Source organism: Ornithodoros turicata, chromosome 4 (assembly GCF_037126465.1).
Source record: "Ornithodoros turicata isolate Travis chromosome 4, ASM3712646v1, whole genome shotgun sequence".
NCBI lineage: Eukaryota > Metazoa > Arthropoda > Arachnida > Ixodida > Argasidae > Ornithodoros > Ornithodoros turicata.
Window position 1 is genome coordinate 53,166,213 of NC_088204.1, and position 13,638 is coordinate 53,179,850.

Sequence of the window (13,638 nt, forward strand, 5' to 3'; positions counted from 1 at the left end):
TGTCATAAACCTTTTCGTCACAGCCACTCTCTCGCCGTCTTCCAGTACGTGGATAACATCCAATAGGTAGAGCAGCTCGAACAACTTGCATCGGACGTCGCAGGCTCATATTGTCTTGCTGAGTGCATCGCAAACTTCTTTCTTTTTACGCGTAACGTACGACGCTACTCGTTAGCGTTTTACTGCCGGTGGGTTCCGCAGTGGAATGACATCAATATTCGCAGTGGAGATACTCTCGTTAATTTCAGCAAAATTTCTGCGCTGTGAACGTTCTCTGCGTGTGGTGGAGATGTGGAAGGAGACCACTGAGAAAGTTCACGTACAGCTGAACGGAAATACCGTGTGCAGTTTTTGCACAACTGGTCTTCATCAATGACTGCACCACTGCCATCCAAGCCGAGGACTTGCTTCAGTGCATCGATGTCCAGGCATGAAACAGACACGTAGCCGCGCTGCTTGTAGATCCTCCTACGATGTCGTCGTGCGTAATCCGCACAGTAGGCACGTTCCGTACTGTGGACGAGTCGAGACATGGTACCATATCGAACAGGCACACGGAACCGTTTAGAGCCTTCACTTTGGACACAACCATGAGCACGCGTTTGTTTCAGCTCGACCTGCTCCCCTGGTGATTATAGCACAAGGTGAGCTGGCAAGGTCATGTTCGTTAGCACGTCTACGAAGCACACGGGAAAGGAAGTGTTAGGTTGTACAGTACAGCACTCCGGCGACAGACCTAATGAAAACGACCTCCGAAGACGTGGCTTTGGAAGCCGGACGTGTGTTCGTCAAAGATGCATTGACGCGTGATAGGTGGATGAATGCAAAGCGAAGCGAAGCCGGAAGGCCGGCAGCATCGTCTTGGCCCTTTGGCGTGAGATCTCATTTGGTTTAAAAAGATAAACACTCCTACTCGGTGACGGTGCAAGAAACTGCAGGGATTATTCACCTGCATGTGGGAACGCAGGAAATAAATGGTAACATGGATACACAGACCTTATAGCGCACGCCTGTGGTGTATTAATCCAGTCGTACGCCTGTGAGATGTCACTGCGTACCATGTGTCCCCTTTTCGCTCCGCTATGGTTGTCAAATGTTTTTAGCCCCTACAAAATTTATACCGCTTGAAAGGCAATAGAATGGTGAATGAATGATATTTTTTCGAGAAAATAAAGCGTGGGGTTTTCGAGAAATCGATCCGTAAAGTCGGCGTATTTTTCGAGGGTGATCCCGGTTTGCGACGGAGTTTATGCGAGTTTTTTTTTTTCAAGAGAACGGGCGGCAGTAGGTATCGAGCTATGCCACAGAGCTACTGTCCAGTATGTAGAGAACGGGTAGAAAAAATGTCGTCCCCTTCACTTGTACGTAGAGCGCATAGGGTTGTCTCAAACTACGGCCCGAGCGCTCGCTAATGAGGCACCATTGTGCGCGCTTCAATTTTTTTCTCGGCATTCGCTCCGATTTGAAGTCCGAAATTTGTGCCAATGTTCATCACAAAGATGTGGCTTTCACACAAAAAATATGTAGCAAAATCGAAGGAACTCGAAGGACGGGCTTGCCTGAATTGAGATGAAATCACCCAATAGCAACCTGGCAAGGTCGGGATTCAAGTTCGGTCCTGCAGACAACGTATCGTTCAGTGAAAGTTGGCCTTCTACTTTGGACGAGGCATCAAAAACAGTCCTTCGGCGCGTTGTTTGTTTGTCATTCTTTATTACTGCTTGATGTGGCACATAGAAGACTGGTCCATTGGTTTCCAACGTTTCAACGTATTTTTCCAACGTATCAACAACTTCTGCGAATCCTTTATTCAGGTACTCGCCAATGCCTCCATCATATTCTTGCATGAGTTCAGGATTTTTCATGAGCCGCGCAGTAAGATGCAGTCGACTGAGCGCAGTTCCTTTGTTTTCCTCCAGACGACCAGCGTTTTCCTTCCACGGGAGGCACACCCCGTGCCGACTGTTTTCGAAGTTAATGGTGTCCTTGAAGTGCAGGGGGGTCGGACTCGCTCAAAAAAGCGTGATCCCAAGGGAGCTGCCATCCGTTGGTCATGGAAGGCGTTGCCTTCCGTTGGCTGCTCCATTCCGCAAAACATGACGTGCTCGTTTTCCTAAATTCATCACTTGCTATCTAAATTCGGCGTACTATGTATAGGTATCTCATATGTACTTTTGTACGTATTTGTTAAAAAAATAAGCAGTGAATATTTTCCCACTACATCACTTGCCAGTGTGCTGTCGTTCGTTCGTCACTTTATTATCACGAAACTCGACAGACCAGCATGGAATGGCGGGTGGTTTCGTCTTTGCCATTTCCGGTTCCCGTTGGTTCGCAGAGCAGCATGAAGATGACGGTTTACTGTATGTATTCATCTTTGGATTATTGTTGTCTGCAGAAATGCACGCCTAGATTTGTTACGATGGGTAACGATTTATTGATTTCGCTCGCGAAGCATACAAACGCCACTTCAACACGTCATAGGCGGTAAACATCGTCATCTGCGTTGGTGGAAAGCAAAGGGTTGGCGGTGTCCCAAGTAACCTCATAGATAAAATATGATTCACGTTTGATATGATGTTTACGTTGTGATTCCGATAACACAACTCAATTCTGCGCGTATCCCGAAGGTTCGTACGTACTCAACGCAATTACACGGCTTGCCTCGATCGCTTCCTACGCTGGACGTCGTTCCCTCCATCGACTCGTTTCCCCGTTTGTTATCCCACGTGACTGCACAGGGTTGGCAACAAATGGAGCAGCTCCGCTGTAGTTAGGGGGCAGAAATTCGTCCACTAACACTGTCCATGACCAACGGATGGCTGCGCCCGGGCGGTCACGCTCGGGGATAGGAGAATCCCATTGACGGCGCGCCAAGTACGTTCTCTAGAGTCTTCCTATATTAACTCTATGTTGAAGTGCTCCAAAACGTCTTCACCGTTGCGAGACACAGGCTTCCCGGTAGCACGGTCTCTCAATACTCTCTGGTCAGGAAACTCCAGCGGAATACAATGGAGTGACTTGTTTAGGGTCCGCAGGTGTCGCGCGGGGGCGCTAGTGTTGATCGGGGGGCGCCGTCCTCTGTTAGCAGACGACGGAGCCATAGGCAAGGGCGCGAAACAGTGTTGCCAGGTCTACTGAAATATGAGTAGATCTACTGGACTTCGAGTCAGTCTCCTGAAATACAGAAAAAAGATCAAAACGCGCTTAAATCTACTGAATTTTTTGCCTGAAGCCTGGTTTTATATGGTGAACTCCAGTTCACGTTTGCTGACACTGTCTGGCTGCGTACGAGTCCGCGTTCGAGCGAGAAAATCATGAAAGATGAAAGTCACTGAAAAGGTTAGCCAGCTGTAGGACTCGAACCCACATCTTCTGGATTACCGGTCCAGGGCCCTAAATCGTTTTGACACAGGAGGGGTCTACGCGTTATGCGGCATCTGCAAGCAATCACCTTTGAAAAAGCGAGCGGCTGCCTAAGTAAAACAAAACTATCACTGTGACTTAGTATAAACTCATTGTATACAGGGTGTTTGCTCTAACGTGTCCAGAAATTTTATTTAAAGCCAGCGATAAAAGAGAAACGAGCGCTACTTTTTAGCTACTTGACTAAGAAACAGGTGCTACTAGTGAAACAGTACCTGTTTCTTACTCAAGTAGCAGAAAAGTACCACTTGCTTTTCTTATATAGCTTGCTGTAAATATAATTTCTGGGCACGTCAGAGCAAACACCCTGTATATGTATGAGCGAGAGTACGTGATCGAATGACGGTCTGCAAGCACGTCTTTACTGTATACACCAAATAACGAGTATATTTTACTTATTCTATCGCCTATGTATCATGTTAGTTCGTGTTTATTTATCATATGGCCCACTAGTCAGGTCGCCATGGAGTGCTTCGCCCTTGTTTTTAGTACATCTGCTGAATTCTACCGAATTTTCTGAGGCAGACCTCCTGAATTTCCGCCTAAGTGACCTGGCAACGCTGGCCCGAAACTCGCGATACAGTGCCTAGAAGGAGAAGTGTGCCGGGCGCCATATACATGCCATGCGATAGGGAAGCGCAAACCGCAATGACAAGTTCTGGCGTCGCAGAGGGCGCTGCAACCACTAGGCGAGTCGGGTCGCGGGAAGCAGACGCTTACTTGTCAACTCAACGTGTGTCGTTACGAGCATTTGCTTGTTCAATTTGTGTCTCTTTGGGCGCTTTTGTGTGTCACTTAGCGAAGTCTGGGTCTCCACGACATGGTCCATGCCACCGTGAGGACGAACATGAGGTCTTCCTGTTCCGACCACCGAAGGAAACTATCCGCAGAGAAGAGTCGACGTGTAACGTAAAGCGCGCGGAGAAAGGACTGACAATTGACTGCGTTGTGTGTGAACGGTAATTCGAGGAAGTGTATACCATGAGGATTCTTCGGACAATCATTGGCGACGAAAACGTTGAAATTCCGAGGGACAGGTCGCTGCTAGCGGACGATGCCGTTCCAGCCCTGTTTCCGGACGCTCCGAAGTATTTCACGAAGAAAGTGCGCCCATCAAAATAAACCTGGATTCTGGTGCGCAGGTGCACAACTTCAACCCGTCGTGCATCAACAGTGATGGAAACGATTTTGCAATCTCTGTCAACGTACGGCGCATGAAACAATGGTCAATGACATGACGCATCAGGACAAAATGAAACGGAATTCCGTGTCCAAAATTCCCTTTTTGCTGCACACAGACTTAGTCTGGACTGGTTACAAAACGGAAAAATTGCCGTATAAAAGCTGTATGCAGTGTGCTTGATACAGAATTTGATAAGGGCTGGTTAGAAAGTGGTTAAGAATTCCTGTTTAGAAAATGTATACAGTGCGCATAATAAACCCTGTACGCACCTTTATTCAGGTTTCTGTCTGCTAGATTGGGAGCGAATAGGCTGGATAGGTCATGGTTATAAGAGCTGTATATAAACTAGAAGATCATTTTCATAAGCCGCACAGATCAAAAAGTGAGTTCACCAGCTGCTTCGACGTCTACTATACCCTGGCCATGCTCATTTCAGTGCTGGAAGCAGCGTTTACGTTATATTTTTCCACTCAGAAGCTCTACGCCCGCAGTATCTTTGACTTTATGCAAGTCATGGTAGAAAGCGCACAAAAACACGGACTAGAAGACGACGACACAAAACAGCGCTGGTGTTGTCGTCTTCTTCTAGTCTGTGTTTTTGTGCGCTTTCTACCATGGGCGTTTATGTTTATTCGCTCGGAGGCGCTCGGACCCATAGCGAATACACGACTCGGAGCGCCTCGGAGCGAATAAACATAAACGCTCCATGTCGAATGCTTACCAACTAGCCCAACGTTGTTTGTTATTTATGCAAGTCCTTGACCAATCTAAGGCTTGAACAAATTGGCTGTGACGTGCACTGCAATGAACTGATTAGACGTGTTCTTCATATCTTTTCATAGTCACCGCCCTTTCATTTTTCATCACAAACACGCCATTTCATCACAAACACGAAGTCTCAAACACAGCACAGCTGTGTTTGAGACTTCGTGTTTGTGTCTGTCCTTTCGTATTCCCTAGTCTCAGGGTTTTACATTATGCATCATGCTTTCATTGCAGTTTTGTGCGCTTATTTCCCGACGCCCGGCACACTTCTCCTTCTAGCCACTGTACTCGCGAGTTCCTTTGCGGGATAAAGTGAGGCGCTTCATGCGTTTCACGTCATCGGACGTCAGAAAACGTAATAAATTAAACGTCATTGAGACATCCGGTGGCTAGTGCTTACTGACTGGTTCCCAAGAGGAGCGATGATTGGCCGTTTTCAAATTTGTTTGCGAGCGCTCAAACAGGCGACAGCGCGGCGGCTGTGCCGGCTGGAACGGCGTCCACGGAGTTGCCGGCATCCGTCTCGGACGGCTCGTGTTATGTAGCGGTTGGATTGCTCTATGAGTACTGATTTTTCCTGTTTAAAAACGCAAGCTGTATCATGTGAGTATCCTCGAACAGTCACAGCTGCCAAGGAAGATGCTTTGCTTCTTGGTGTAGAAATGATTCGAGAGTCCGAACGCCTCGTACCCGATACCAGGTCAACGACTGTCGACATGTAAGTTATAACATATAATATTCTTGAGTTATTGCTTGTTGCCTTATAACACCGCATTCATTTCGCGTATTGTGAATAAGTAGCTCAACATCACTGTAAATCGACCGGAATACGCTGTAACCGAGACAGACAGCGCAGCTTTGCAGTTACCATGGTAGACTATATTTCTTTTCGTAAGACAATATCATCTTCATGTTATGATTAAATACCCGCTCACGTCGTACTATCTAAAGGTATGACGCTACTGTAAGTGATTCTCGGTGAAGTTTCGTCCGACGTTGACTTAGTGGTTGTTTTGTACGTAGCTCCAAGGCCAAGTTCGTCAGGCTATTCGGCCCGAATATATCATTGTGAAGTAGCGCAATAAACGATATTTTTTGTACTAACGTCGCTCATCACACTCCATGGCTGCTTCAGCTTCTCACAACCCTACCATAATCGTTCTTATTTTTCGCATTCAATAGCACCTTTATTCTTTCTGTTTACATTGCAACTTACACATGCGTAGCTGTATATCTGATACTAATTTTCACCTTGCAGCCACCGAGCTCCACCCCCCAGTAGCAGTCCTTGCGAGAGGCCGTCCGACATCGTCAGGCTCCTTCAAGCAAATTCCGGAGCAATATTGATGTCATGTTGTTTTCGTTACCGCAGACATGCTGTGTACGTCTTGCTTGCATAACCGTATGTTGCACAATAAAAGACTTAATGTGACAAAAACAGCCAGGGTTCCGTCGTTTTCATGTACCTCCAACTGCATTCGGACAAACGCGAACCAAAAAACATTGAAATGAAGAAAAATGGAACACCAAAAGAAGACGGGAAGCAGAGCAGAGAGGAGGAAAGTAGTGAGAGAGAAACGGGCGACAGGTCGTTTACGTCATTGGCGGCATAATAAAAAAATAAAAAAATAGGGTGCCTAGTGTCGCGGTTAGGAATGCTCTATCGGGAACTAGTCTGCCCAGAACCCTACTGGCTCCACACGACACAGGCGGGAAATCCTAAGCATCCACAGCCGGAAGGGGAGTCGAAGCTCCACAAAACACAGGCGGGAAAAACTTAGCCTCCACAGCCGGAAGGGGAGTCTACCTCTTTCGCGACTTCCACAGCCGAGGGAAGATACGAGTCCTCACACAAGACGGGGAAACGGTGCTAGAGAGGCAGAGTGACAAGAGGCATAGACAATTTCCAGAGATCCAACCAACGACCCCCGGCAGTGGTCCAGGTCGCTTCTTATATAGGTCCAGAGCATGGTCCGGTACCACTGCGGAGGCTACACTTTATTCAAATAAATATATACAAAACAAACACTTGGGGAGTGAGGGAAGGAAGGGAGTTGCCTCAGGACAGAAGCCGCCGATATTTCGAACAGAGACTGTTCTTCTTCTGGGCACCGTCCTCATCATTGGCATGGTATTTAAAGGGTTAGGTGTGACGTGTTTAAAGGTTCATGCGAATTGTGGGTCAACAGCCCGGAGGGAAGAAAGGTTCCGTACGGGTTTTTACGGCCGGAGTGAATGGCTGCTTTGTTAGAGTGTGGAGGGGATTATGTGAACGTAGTGATCTAGGCTACAGACCGGTTACAGAAAAATGGAAGGTTCACGAACACGTGGACGAAACGGGACAACAGGCAAGAATTGGCAAGCATAGCGAAAGATAAGGAGGTTAGTGGTTACGTGGGGAAAAATTCCAGAACCAGCAAAGGTTGCTTTTTTCTTTTCTTTTTTTTTTTGAGTGCGCTCCGGAAGGTGGTTTCGCGTTACAGTTACGAAAGGAGGAGAAAGTCGTTGGCGGGAAAGGCGAAAGTTGAACAAAGAGTTAGGCAATAATATTGGCAAACAGTTATATGGTAAGTCATGATAGTGGAATTGTCTGAATATGTGGCTATATTGGAATTGTACTTTTAAAAATGTGCTCAAAAATATCATACAAGTATAGGTATAAATTTAGTATGGCGCGACATCTTCCCCGTACAAAGAAAGAGTGTCCCCACTCTTAAGCAGCTTGAGTACAAATCAATATTCTACACAGTAAGCATTCTGCACAGGTAATAATAACAATAAAACAACAGGTACACTTCAAGCAAGACAATATAACTCATGTCCAATACTCAATCATATAAAAAGTCTGGGCGCTCACTGCGTCGCGCGTGACGTCGAGGTCGGCAATCTGAGTTCCCAATTGGGTGCTCTTGCGGAAGGCTAGTTACATGTCGGGAATCCGCTTCGTCGTCCGACGCGTCGTTAGCGCTGAAGAACTCGTCATCCCCTGATTCATCCTCACTGCTGCTTACATTGCCGTGGATGGAACGCTCGTTTCCCTCCGGAGCTTCATTGCCTTCTGATTCTTCCCGTAATTCCCACGTCGGGTAATACGGCTTCAGACGAGAAACATTAACAATGTCAGTTCTCCTACCGTTTCTGTTCTCAATTTCCCAGTCGTTCTCGGCTGTTCGCCGAACGAGGCGGAATGGACCATGATAGCAATGAAGGAGCTTTGTTGTCAGCTTCTTTGACCTCGGCGGTGACCAAACATAGACGAAGTCTCCAGGCTGGAAGTTGTGGGCCCGTCTACGTTGGTCGTAGCGCTCCTTGTTCTTCTCTTGTGCGTTTCTCTCTCTTTCAGTGACGATTTCCCGTGCAAGCTGGAGCGGCTGTTGTATGATTTCCGGATCTTGAGAGGAATGCTCATTGTAACGGTTTTGCAGGGCCACGTCAATAGGAAATGCGGGCTCGTATCCGTGCAGGAGGAAGAATGGCGTGTGCCCTGTCGTCTCATGCTGCGACGAGTTATAGGCGAACAACACATAGGGAAGAAACTCATCCCAGTCCTGATGGTTGGACGACACATACATGCTTATCATATCGACAAGCGCCTTGTTGAATCTTTCACAGAGTCCATTTGTTTGTGGGTGGTAGGCCGTCGTGGCCGCGTGATTTGTCTTCAGCAGCGCGAGTATTCCTTTCATCATCGTAGCCACGAAGTGCTGCCCACGGTCCGTGATTAATTTATCCGGGGCGCCATGTCTCAGCACGATGTTCTCTCTTTTGCTGCCTCAGATGCAGTGGCTGCCGGCGTAGCAACGCTTCCGCAAACTTAGAGTGGTAATCTGTCATCACAAGGATGTAACGGTTACCGTTCCTAGACTTCGTAAAGGGACCCAGGAAATCCATTCCAACCTGCTGAAAGGGGTGTGAAACAGGAGGAATGGGTTGTATGAACCCCGCTGGTTTGAGAGGAGGAGCCTTCCGTGTCTGGCAGCCCTTGCATCCATGACGTACTTCGTAACGTCGGAAAACATCTTCGGCCAGAAAAATCTGCTTCGTACCTTTTCCCAGGTGCGCTTGATACCCAAATGCGCTGCCGTTATATCATCATGGCAAGCTCGAAGTATTTCGGGACGTACGAAGTATTTCGGGAACCTCGTTTCTTCTTCATTCTTGGCTCTACGGTAGAGTACACCGTCGACCATCCGGAATGCCCTGGCTGTTCATTTTACCTTCCGATCAACCGGGTCATCCGGGTTTTCGAAATGTCGAATTATTCTGGCCAAGAATGGATCTCCTCTCTGCTGCTCCGCGATGTTTCCTTGATCCGTGACCAGAAGCGGTAGGACAGATTCATCACTTTCCGGTGCTGGATCATAAGGAAGGCGGGATAAGGCATCGGTGTTGTTATTCTTTCGACCTGCTCGATTGCGTAGCGTGATATTGAATTCTTGAAGGAGCAGGGACCAACGGATGAGTCGTCCGTTGGGATTCTTCACATTCATCAGCCAGGTGAGGCTGGACTGGTCGGTCACAACTGTAAACGAACTGCCGAATATGTATGGTCGAAATTGGCGGCAGGCATACACAACAGCAAGGCACTCCTTTTCCGTAGTGCTGTAGTTGCTCTCAGCTCGATTAAGGTGACGGCTGGCGTAGGCTATCACACGTTCTTCGGTGGTGGTGGTGGTGGTGGTGGTGGTAATGATGAAAGGGCTCGCCGTTATCGGCCTCACAGAGGTGGGCAACGTCACGACTGACGCCCTGGGGAATGTGCGTCCTGGGCCGACTTCTAAGGGAACTGCAAGGGAACGTTCTTCGGTACCGTCCCTCAGCACGAGGACAGCGCCAATAGCATAGTCGCAGGCGCCCGTGTCAATTTCCGTAGGCTTTGTTGGGTCGAAATGGCAGAGCACAGGTTGAGAGACAAGGCGTTGCTTAAGCGTTGCCATAGCTGTTTCGCACTCGGCTGTCCACGCAAATGGCACACCCTTCTTCGTGAGGTTTGTCAGGGGTCGGGCAATACGTCCAAAGTCTTTGATGAATCGCCGGTAATAGTTGCCGATACCTAGGAAGCTTTGGACCTGTTTCTTGTTTTTTGCGATGGTACATCCTGGATAGCTGCAGTCTTGGTCGGATCCGGTCTAATATGTTCCCCGTCGAGTACGTGTCCGAGGTATCTGATCTCCTCCTCCGCGAATTTGGACTTGTCTAATTTTAGGCACAGGTTAGCATTATCCAGGGCCCGGAGCACCTGTTCGAGATCCGTCAAATGGGCTTCCATCGTCTTGGAGAGGATGACAATGTCGTCCAGGTACGCCAAGCACACTCTCTAAAGGAGACTACCAAGTGCCTTGTTAATCATCCTCTGAAAAGTGGCCGGCGCGTTGCACGTTCCGAATGGGACCGCATTAAATTCGAAAAGTCCTGCATTACACGCGAATGCTGTCTTTTCCTTGTCTTCTTCTCGGATACCGACCTGCCAATAGCTGGACGTCAAGTCTAGGGTTGTAAAGTACTTGGCGCCTTGTAGAACGTCGAGGATGTCATCTATACGCGGCAACGGGTGTACGTCCCTCTTCGTAACGGCATTGACTTTCCGGAAGTCGACGCAGAAACGCCACGTCCCGCTTGGTTTTCGCACTAGGGAACGATGGGAAGAGAACGATGGAAACTGGCAATCCCAAGTGTGGAGACCGAAAGCTTCAAGTTCAACTCCTCGAACACAAGGGTGTACGTTCTACATTTCGACGCCACGTACATAATTTGCTGTTAGATGTACAAAGGCACTCAGTCAGCTGTGCTGTGATTATCCAAAATACCCTGACTGATCCAAGATCACCCGCCCTAGTGTGGTGTTCCGGTACTAATCTTCGGGTATAGCAGGCTAGGAAATTTCAAGGGGGGGGGGGGGGAAGAGCACAAGCCAACAGAGATTATACAGTTCTTGCTGCATTTTGAGATACAACATAAAAAGAAAGTAAAAAAGGATGAAGCACAATGTAATCCCTCATTTTTACACGACTGTAATCTGAAGCAACGTAACCCATATGTGGCAAACGCAAAATGTAAAATGAAAAGTATGTATCTTTCATACTGTTATTTCATTTCACCATATAATCCAATCACACACTGAGATATAGAATGATTATTAATTGTCAGTGAAGGAAACAATATATAAAAAAGCAATATATCTATGCGCTGAGAGAACTGGGAGAAGGCCAAGGTCAAGTCATATCGTGCTGGCTGTCGCAATGTCATAATGTGTGCGTGTCTTTGCATAGAAGCATTGGTAGTTGTTCAACATTTCAGGTCTCTCAACAATTAATTGCCTTAATCAAATAAGCGTTTTTGGTAAAATGTCAGACTGGGACTGTAGGTGCTGCATCCCGCTAAAAGCACTAAAACGATGGTAAAAAGAGAAAGACACACATATTGCACTATCAGTTTTCGTCTTCTTACTGTCGTCTTAGCGCTTTTAGTAGGATGCATTTTTGACACTTTTTTGTGTGGAGTCCATGCAAGTTTGGGTGCTTGAGTACTTGATGGGAAAGTACTGGAAAAATGCACATTAAGCACAGTACAATGTACATGATTTGAAACGTAGTTTAAGTAAGGTAAATACACTGAGAAATGTAATTGAAGTACTACTTAAATACTTGGTACTTCTCCATCACTGGCTAGGAGAAACGTGTGTCGCACGTTCGATCTTGAGTTGCTGCAAATTAAGCCCCAGGGTCTTTCTTTCGAGAGTAAGAAAGTATGAAAACAAATATAAATTAAAATTTAGCATTTACATCGTGTACAGTAACTGATACGCGGCTGCTCATCACATCTTACCTCACATACCCTTATCGGTTAACTGCTCATGTTTGGGACGTAACCGATCTCGGGACTTATTTTATGTTGACCTGTACAATGGTAGTTCTCCAATCTCTCGTTTACAAGGTCAGTATAACGTGCGTGCCAAACAGCATGTCTTTTTTTTTCTAATTTGCAGAGACGGTGACCTTATGTGTGATATATGTGTTATGTAAAAAAAGAACTTTAGAGATTGTATTGCGTTTGCATGTACATATTATGTACCGCTATTTAGGCCATAGCTGTTGGCGAGCACGATTAATATATTTAAAAAAAAAGACAGTGTCCGCAGTTGTACAAAAGTGCTCTGTTCAACAGACATAAGGCAGGTTGTAATGCACCATGACACGCCGTATACATGGCCAAACACACGCTCAAATACTGCCAGGCACCTTCACAAAATCGGGCGCGCCAAGGCAGCGGCAATGTGGACACTGCCAGGGAGCGCCCCCCAATCTACAAGAGAGTCATCGCGCGGCCGCGGCGCGCCCTAAGGAGGTTTTTCACAGGAGCTTCCTGACCAGAGAGAGTATTGAGAGATCGTGCCGGTAGTAATCCCTATGTGCTCGAGCTCCCAGAACTTCCGCACCTGTTTTGATGACTCTTCAATTATTTCTGTTGCGAACACCCGCATTACTCCTACTGCTGTCGAGCAAACTCTGTGGTCGACGTCAACGTAGGACCCTGCAATGTCCAGCCGAATATGATTTCCACGGCCATCTAATCCGTTTGGACTTCCTGCAGAAGCGACAAGTATGATTCCGCTTCGTGCAGCCAAAACACCGATTTTCTGTTTTCAGAATGTCTCTCTTTTCTTCAGTTGAAATCGGTGCCTTGCAGTTTTTTCTGATGTATGGGCATCCGTCCGACGAAATGCGCACTTGTGGTCGTCTGCAGGAGAATATTGTGTTGTAGTTACTAGGACTGCGGCCGAAGATTGGGGACGATGCTGCCGAGTATCAGCCTGTCGTACAGATCGGTCACCGTGCCCGCTTCCTCTATTGTGCTGCTGTCCCTTCTTTCGACTTTCGACTTCGTTCTTCAGAAAGTCCATAAATACTCGTAGCTCATCTTGAACCCGTGCATCGCTAGCATGCTTCCGATTGTACTTCAACTCTTTTGTTGTTATGAGGTTGATAAGGAAAAGTTCAGGCGGCGCTAGCGCTGCTACAGGTGGTTGCGGGATGGTGTGTGGGTCGTGTGGGTAGCCGTCGGTTAAGCCTGCCTTTGTGTTCGTTAATATGATCGCACGATCGCAAAACAATGTACAAAGAGCGCGTTTGCCATGTTATTGAAGAGCAGGAGTACGTATTCTCGTGGAGGCGATCGTTGTACTTCCTTTGCCAGTGTTCGGTCGTCGATTGTTGGAAAATCACACATATTCAAGATAGGGCAAGCCGCCATCTTGACCCTGGGAA